This window comes from Abramis brama (assembly GCF_963993115.1).
Source record: "Abramis brama genome assembly, chromosome: 4".
NCBI classification, from domain to species: domain Eukaryota; kingdom Metazoa; phylum Chordata; class Actinopteri; order Cypriniformes; family Leuciscidae; genus Abramis; species Abramis brama.
This window is the reverse complement of record NC_139966.1, coordinates 24,622,273-24,630,218: the sequence shown is the minus strand read 5'-3', so window position 1 is coordinate 24,630,218 and position 7,946 is coordinate 24,622,273. Positions and strand designations below refer to the sequence as shown.

The following is a 7,946-nucleotide window of genomic DNA, read 5'->3' as shown; positions in this document are numbered from 1 at the left end:
AGAAGGATGCGGCATATATACCCCCCCCCCCCCCCCCCCCCCCCAAAAAAAAAAAAACAACAACAACAAAAAAACAACATGTAAGCTGCATTGGCATTGTAGTAGGCTACCTACTCGGTTACTATCGTAACCTCAGTTCCCTGAGATAGGGAACGAGTATTGCGTAGCTATATCGCCCCCTTTGGGAGCTCTGACGTACAATGTTGTTCATTGGTGGCCTGTCAGAAGCGCCCGCGCCATTGGTTTAAGCAGTTGCTGCAGCACAGCCTATGAGCGAGCCACGCTCAATGTGCTAGCTGTGCAGCTGCAAATGCGTTTTAAATAAAAGCTTCAGTAAATCGAGGAAAAGGAGTTTCCCCACTGCGTATAGCTACGCAATACGAAGTGACCGTTCGAAAGGGAACAGTGTTTCTCACAGGATTTTTGGATCACTGTGATGAGTGGACCTCTGCCACTCTAGGGGGGTTCGGGGGCATGGTCCCCCGTAAGAAAATTTTGTGCTTTTTAATGTGAAATTCATCAATCTGGTGCAAATTAAACAAAGAAAATTTCAAAACTCTTTTAGTTACAGTGTCTGTCTACATTACTACTACAGTAATAGTTATAATATTAATCCCATGATAGTAATAGCCATATAGCCTATTGTAAAACAAATGCACTGAAAAATAAAGGAAACTTTCATAATTAGTTTTGTACTAATTTCTATACTTGAAAGAGTATATTTCTATACTTCACATTAAAGATGTGATTGGGCTAGCCCAGTGTCAATCAAGAAAAGAACCAATGGGCCGCTGATCTACGTATTTCATCGGGTCTCAGACAGAAAAAAAAGATTTACTACTACTATTTATCACGCATTAAAAATGCCCCAAACCAGTCGTCTGTATGATAATCTGAAACAAGGACTGGTGAGCCGTTGTCCTGCTTCACTTCACAGGTGCTGAGTGAAAGGAGAATTATAGAATGAAAGGATATTCATTTATATGACACTTTATTAATCAGGAGAACAGCTTGTTCAGCGCGTCATACGTCGTCCTTTAAGTTTCGGTTTTCAATCGATCAAGTTTTTTCACATTCTCTCGATAAACCACCCCTTTCAATCCGATCGAAATAATTTGTAATAGAGCACTTTGAGTTTTTAACGGGTTATGTTAAAGCCCTACTTGTTATTAATGTTTTTATGAAATATGTATAGTGAATGCATTATCATATCACCGTATTATTTACCGCCATGCAACTGCGAGCCACAAATTAAAGCTTGGCGAGCCGCATGAGGCTCGCGAGCCGTGCAATGAATACTTGTTCCTGCTCGCTCAGCGCTCACGGCGCCCGCCCCCGCGCGATATTATCTCACCCACTTCTATGTCAAAATAAAAAATAATGACATTGGCAACATCGCTGTCTGTATCTGACAGGACAGTTAACATTGTAAGCTAACTTACCTCAGGCTTGCTTTCCGACGTGCGGTTCTTTGTTCGGCAGTGTGTCCAGTTGTCAGACTGGCGGTGTAAAAGACTTTGAAAACATTTCTGCACTAACGTTACTCTGACTCGTATTGGCTGTCATGTTTCGGCATTCGGAATGATGATTGTTTTTTAAAGCTGCGAAGTTTATGGTAACTTTATAGGGGATAAATGCTGGCCTCGACCTCGAACACCGTAGTAAGAAGTTCCCTGAAACAGTGTATGTCAAATTTGATGATAATCAGGTTGGTGCACAGAGGAGAAAATGTTCGTTATATGCTTCAGCAGTTGCAATGGATTCTACAGGTATTAAACCAGAAGAGGAAAGGGTTAGTAATAAAGGTGGATTGCGACGACAATTTCCATTAAAGCTTGCTTGGGCTTGTACAGTACATAAAGTACAAGGAATTACTGTTGACGAAGCTGTAGTGTCCCTTAAAAACTGACTGAATATATTAGAAGTTTGTCAGGGTTGATTATTCAGGATTTTGAAGAAAAATCTATATATTGTAAAGACAGCGTTAAGCATGCAATTCAAAGCATGTCTACATTTTTTATTAATAATATTCCAAATCACAGAGTCAACACACAAGCATTCAGTGTGTTTTTGATGAATATGCAAAGTTTACATCAACATTTAGCTGATTTGGTTTTGTGCACTCAGCATTTGCAGCCTAACTGCATCGCTGTTACTGAAACATGGTTACCTGACAATATCTCATTTGAAACTGTAAAAATGAATGGATATACTTTTCAGGGTCACCCACGAAGTTTATCTTACAGTAGCAGTAACCCAACATTAATTCAAATACAAGCTCAACAACATGGTGGTGTTGGCATATATACCTCAGACAATTTGGCACATAATGTTGTCCAAGTACCAAATGTCAATTTAGAGTGTTTAGTTTGTAACTACACCACACACAATATATTAATAGCAGTTATTTATCGACCACCATCATATCCAATGTCTTTGTTTAAAGATAATCTAGGCAAATTACTTGATTTTCTAGAACCCATAAATAATACAACTGTTGTCATGGGAGATTTCAATTATAACATTTTAACATCTTTAACAATCTGCAAGCTTATGACAGACAGAGGCTTTGTTCAACACGTAACACAACCCACAACAGAAAAAGGAACATTAATTGATTGTGTATGTGAAAACTACACATTATGATGTAGAAGCAATAGTGCTTCCTATATATTTCAGTGATCATGAGGGCATTTTATGTTCTTTTTCATCTAATACTTTTAACAATGATGAGGGGGAATTTGACCATTTGTAGGTTTTACTGTTCAGCTTTGTTTGGTGAAGGAGGTGGAGAGAGAATTCACATTCCTGTGGATACTTTATCTTGGCTAAGCCAAATATAGCTGTATTGCAGTGCGTTTTCACTGCAAGGTCGAAATTAAACTTTTACTTCTTAAAATTCTGAGTGTGCTACACTAGAACCCTTGGCACGTATGGTCGGGTTGCGGTGAGATTGTAGCATTAGAGATCGTAACATTAAAAAGATTCGTTTGACTAAGGAATCGAAGAGAACTTGCATCCTTGCACTACAACTGTACCTTTCATAATACTATTTCATTTCAAAATGGTTTCTTTTCCTACATTGCAACAACATTTACGCTACATTTTGAACATTCATTCATATTTGTCTCTGTTAACACTTATGCAAAACTGCACTAACTGCATAGTTATACACATTAGCTAAACAATTCAAAACTGCACGGAGTAGTTATACACATTAGCTAAAAAAATATATAAAATATGTAATGCTGCTGTTCTCACTCTAATTTTTTAATTCTGTAACAAAGATTCAAACAATGATTTTGTAGATCTTACATATTATATCTGTTAAAATTACTTATGATTTTGATTTTAAAACATTAAAGGGATAGTTCCACCCAGTGATTTGTGAAGAACCGAATATTTTCATCTCATGATAAACATGAAATAGCTCAATCTTAATTTTAAATTTATTTTTATATGTAATTGTTTTTATGTGAAACAGCAATTGTTGGCTGTCTTTAATCGTTGTATTGAGTTATTATAATAAAATATGAGAAGATCTGAGTTATCAGATCAGTTGATATTTCACTGGTTTTGTCCATCCTTCTGTTAAGACTGTCTCACAAATTAATCATGTTGAATATCTGTCAGCTGTTAAAATTAACTACACAATTACATATTACCAATTTAGGTCAACAAAATACCAAGCAATGCTTAATTTTCTGGGTATTCTGGAATTTTTGGGTATAACGTCAGAGTTTACTTTATTTTGTTATCCTCACTTACACAAACCCAGTCAGCAAATTACCTTTGGCAAAGATGTGGGCCAGATAAACAGCTGAGCTGTGGCCCAGATTAGTTTGTGTTTGCCGGCCCAGATATGGCCCACATCTCCTTTGCCAGAACTGAACCAAAGGACTGCCATAACTCCACCAAGCATGAGCCAAATACTACAATTTCATGTGGCCCATATGTGAGCCTGGTATGCAACTTTAGTATGGTTGAGTTCTGTTAAAATCTAACGGCCCTTATGTGGCCCACATGCAGCTGACAGTTTTTAAAGTCTTATTAACTCACAGGTAAATTAAACACTCAACAACAAATGTACTCAAAAGTATTTATTTTTACAAGCATTTAAATAATTACAGCTAAAGTGTTGTACTTAATTACAGTAGTATTCAGTTGAAAACATTTCATAAAGATAAATATAATTACAGCAAGAGTTGAATAATAATTACAGTAGTATTCAGTTGAAAACATTTCATAAAAATAAATATAATTACAGCAACAGTTGAATTTAATAATTACAGTAGTATTCAGTTGAAAACATTTAAGAATACATAGAATTACAGCTACTCAGTTGTACTTATTTTAAGTAGAATTCAGTTGAAAACATTGAAGAATACAAATCAATCATATAAATAGCATTCAAAGCTATTTTTTTACACCAAAGTTCAAAACACTCGATCAAAGCGTGTATTAATGTTATGTTCAATTAGTCTAATGAGAGTAATACAAATAAATCACAGTAACTTGGTAAAGAGAACTTTAAAGAGAAATTGAGAAAGTTAAAGCAAACTTGAAAGGTAAAGAGTTGAGAAGTGTGTTGATGTGCAGAGAAGTCTCCAATGAGGGTCGGCAATGTGTTGACCTTTTCCAGTAAGGGGATTCTGCCTGACTGCACCTGCAATAAAGAAGAATTTAAATAATGTTAGCAGCAATACAACCTGGAAGCTAGAGCTGCAGGAGAATGAAAAAAAAAAATCATTAATGTAAATTTCCTTTAATATTTTAATTGCAATTATTAACAAATTAAACACCTCTGAATTACCACTGTATGAAAGTTTTTTTTTTTTTAGAATACTTTTGCACCAACAACCGGTTAAAATTTACAGCACTGCATGTATTCTGCTTTTTTTTTTTAAAGACATGCACACTCTAATGTAAAAACACACCAACACAGATAGCATTAATGTCATGTTTTAGTCCAAAGAGTCTACAAAAATAAGTGTTTTTAATAACACATAATAAACTCAAGATAATCCGCAATGATGCGAGACAATTTGGAAGCAGAAACACACAAACAATAATGGGCCAAGTACTGAATGCAAGGAGGAACATAAAGGGTTAGTTCGCCCAAAAATGAAAATTCTGTCTGTAATTACCCTCAAGTTTTTCCAACTTCTGGGTTGTACGTCAGAGCGTAGACTCACTATTGACAGACGCTGGTCATGTGTGGGATCCTGGCCAATCGTGAGCCTACGTTCTGACGTACAACAAAGAAGCGCTCTGCCGTTACACTACGTGAACTCACTTAGAGAAAAAAATGAAGAGTTGAATAAAGTCGTTATTTTTGCTTGTTTTGCACACAAAAAGTATTCTCAACACTTGATAAACTTAAGATTGAGCCACTGTATTCTTGGACTATTTTAACAATGTCTTTACTAACTTTCTGAGCTGGCAAGTTTCAATAATAATTTCAATAATAATAACAGTCACTTAAGTGAGCCACGGATGTGATCAGGTAATGACAAAAAAAAGAGGGAAAACCAGAATAGCTAACCCCATCCCCTGTAATTATTATTAAATAATAATTATAAATACTGTAAATAATTTATTTATTTATAATGCATTCATAATAACAACAACATTACAATAATATTTCGATTGCTTCTGATAAACAATAATACACTTCATCCTTGCGCATCGCTTTCTGTGAGCCCAACGTCCGAGTTAGCAGTAGCATTCGCCGTCAGGCAAGTGTTATTTAAATAAACTCCTGATGTACTTACAAACTTTCCAATGCCTCGTTTTTTGAGTTCAGAACCTATTTTTACTACTGTATAAGTTTGGTGCCATTCTGGGCATTATTAGTGGAGTAATTTACGAGATAAACCTGGAGCCGTTAGCGCCTGCACTAAGTCATAGGGAATGAATTTTTGACTATTACTATTACTGAGATAACGGAAATAAAAATACAATGTTCTGTAAAGCGGTTTTGAAAAGTTGTGTATTGTGCAAAGTGCAATACAAATAAAAGGGACTTCTAAAAAAGGTCTCACCAATGACAACTTCCTTTACGACCAGGCGTTGGACACCAATCTTCCCATTGACTTCTCTCCAATTCATCAACGTGCAACAGCAGTTGTAAAAGTGCTTTTCAGCACTCTCCACACGGTGTTATCCAGGTCAGAGCCACCAACCAGACCCAGATAGGTAATCTGATAGGAAAAAAAAAAATTGGGTAAGTGGTTGAAATATGCATTTAAATAGACCACCCTATAAACTATTACTTACTCCATCTGAAACCATATTTTCTAGGTTTTCAATATGGAAATTATTGTCATTGCCCCACCCATACCGCACATTAGGGCTGGGCGGTATGACAGTATACCATAGCATGGTATATATAATCTCTATCGTTAGAAATCAGAGTAATTATAAAAATTTCCTGCCTCTTCCAAGCTTTATAATGACAGTGAATGGCCGTTCAATTAATTGATAGTTAACAGAAATACAGCAATTCATTGTTTGTTCATGTAAGTTCACAGTGCATAGGCCAAGTTAACAAGTACAATTTTTTATTTGAATGTGTTAGTAAATGTTGAAATTAACATTAACACATTAATATATGCTGTAGAAGTGAAGTTCATTATTAGTTCATGTTAACAAGTTATTTTAATCAGGTATTGTATCGAAAGACGTTACAACTTTAAATTTAAAGAGGGAAAAGTCATGAGAAAAAGTCTTGGATGAATAATATCATTTCAGAGTTAGATAAATACAAAGATAAAAAGATACATACAATAATGCACACGTATTAATTGTTCTTGGCATTTTTATATTATTATGATTAGTTGAATGATTGTGAACACAAATTAGGATTTAGGTTTTTTGACAAACAGTAACACCGACATTGGACCGCGTCGCCTAAAATTCACAAATACTACTACACAATGACAAACTATACTATTTTATATGTGTACGGCAGTGAGCTGTTGATTTATAAACAAAAACATCTTAATTTAAAACGGCAAACCAGCGAACTGCTATAGCCTAAGTTAACAGTTAAGTTACATTAAACTTTATTTTAAGTTATAGCAGTAAACAGAGGAAAATATTAGCTAGTTCAACCCCTTCCTCGATGAAACGAATAACTAAACGCATAATAACATGCAATATTGACACATAATGCTGCATATTTCTTTTATATGACTTTAAAATGCCAAAACATCACTTACCTAACCTGAATGTACACAGTCGTGAGGAAAGCAGAGTAAATGGCGTCAGCTGCCCAGCGTCGCAGTCAAACTCGCGCCGTAGTCTCTCCACCAATAGGAGGGAAGATGCAGAGCAACCTGAGGTGTGGAACGGCGGATGTTTGCCGCATTCGATTTCAGGATTCCTGTGTTTTTCCACGTATAAGCCAAATGTTTACCACAAGTCGGTGTTTCTCACTGTGTGCCATAGCTCAACCACATATGGTTCTCATGTGTTCGTTGTTATCTGGGCCATATACCTCAAAATCAGTTGTGAACCAAGAGAGCATTTCCCGCAGATTTTTAAGTTATGGCAAAACAAATATGGCTACAATTTGGCCCATATCTGTTCAGCCATGCCACATCTAGGCCATATGTGCCAGATAATACCCACATGTGGCCCAAACGTAATTGCTATCTGGGAATTAACTACAGTGTCCGGCACCCACTAGTAAAAAAATAATATCTGGTGTCTGAAAAACCTTTGGTTTGACTCAAACCAACTCAAAACACAAAATTGCCACGGTTAAAATACACACCGATCAGGAATATTATTACCACATTCCTAATATTGAGTTGGTCCTGCTTTTGCTGCCAAACCAGCCCTGATATTTTATTTAATTTCACAATTATTTTTTTTTACAGTGCACAGTTCATGTTCACGTCGAGCTTTATCTCTGACGGACCGATGAAAGTGTTGTGAGT

The 7,946-nt window shown here is 36.0% G+C and overlaps 1 long non-coding RNA gene across 1 annotated transcript; it reads right to left on the bottom strand.

Moving 5' to 3' along the window:
• Positions 1-4,085: 4,085 nt before the first annotated feature.
• LOC311081194 lies at positions 4,086-7,667 on the bottom strand. The gene is made up of 3 exons (XR_014605830.1): positions 7,224-7,667; positions 6,045-6,203; positions 4,086-4,666 (listed from the first exon to the last, which is right to left on the bottom strand). It is a non-coding gene; the product is annotated as an uncharacterized lncRNA (long non-coding RNA).
• Between the last annotated feature and the right edge of the window lie 279 nt (positions 7,668-7,946).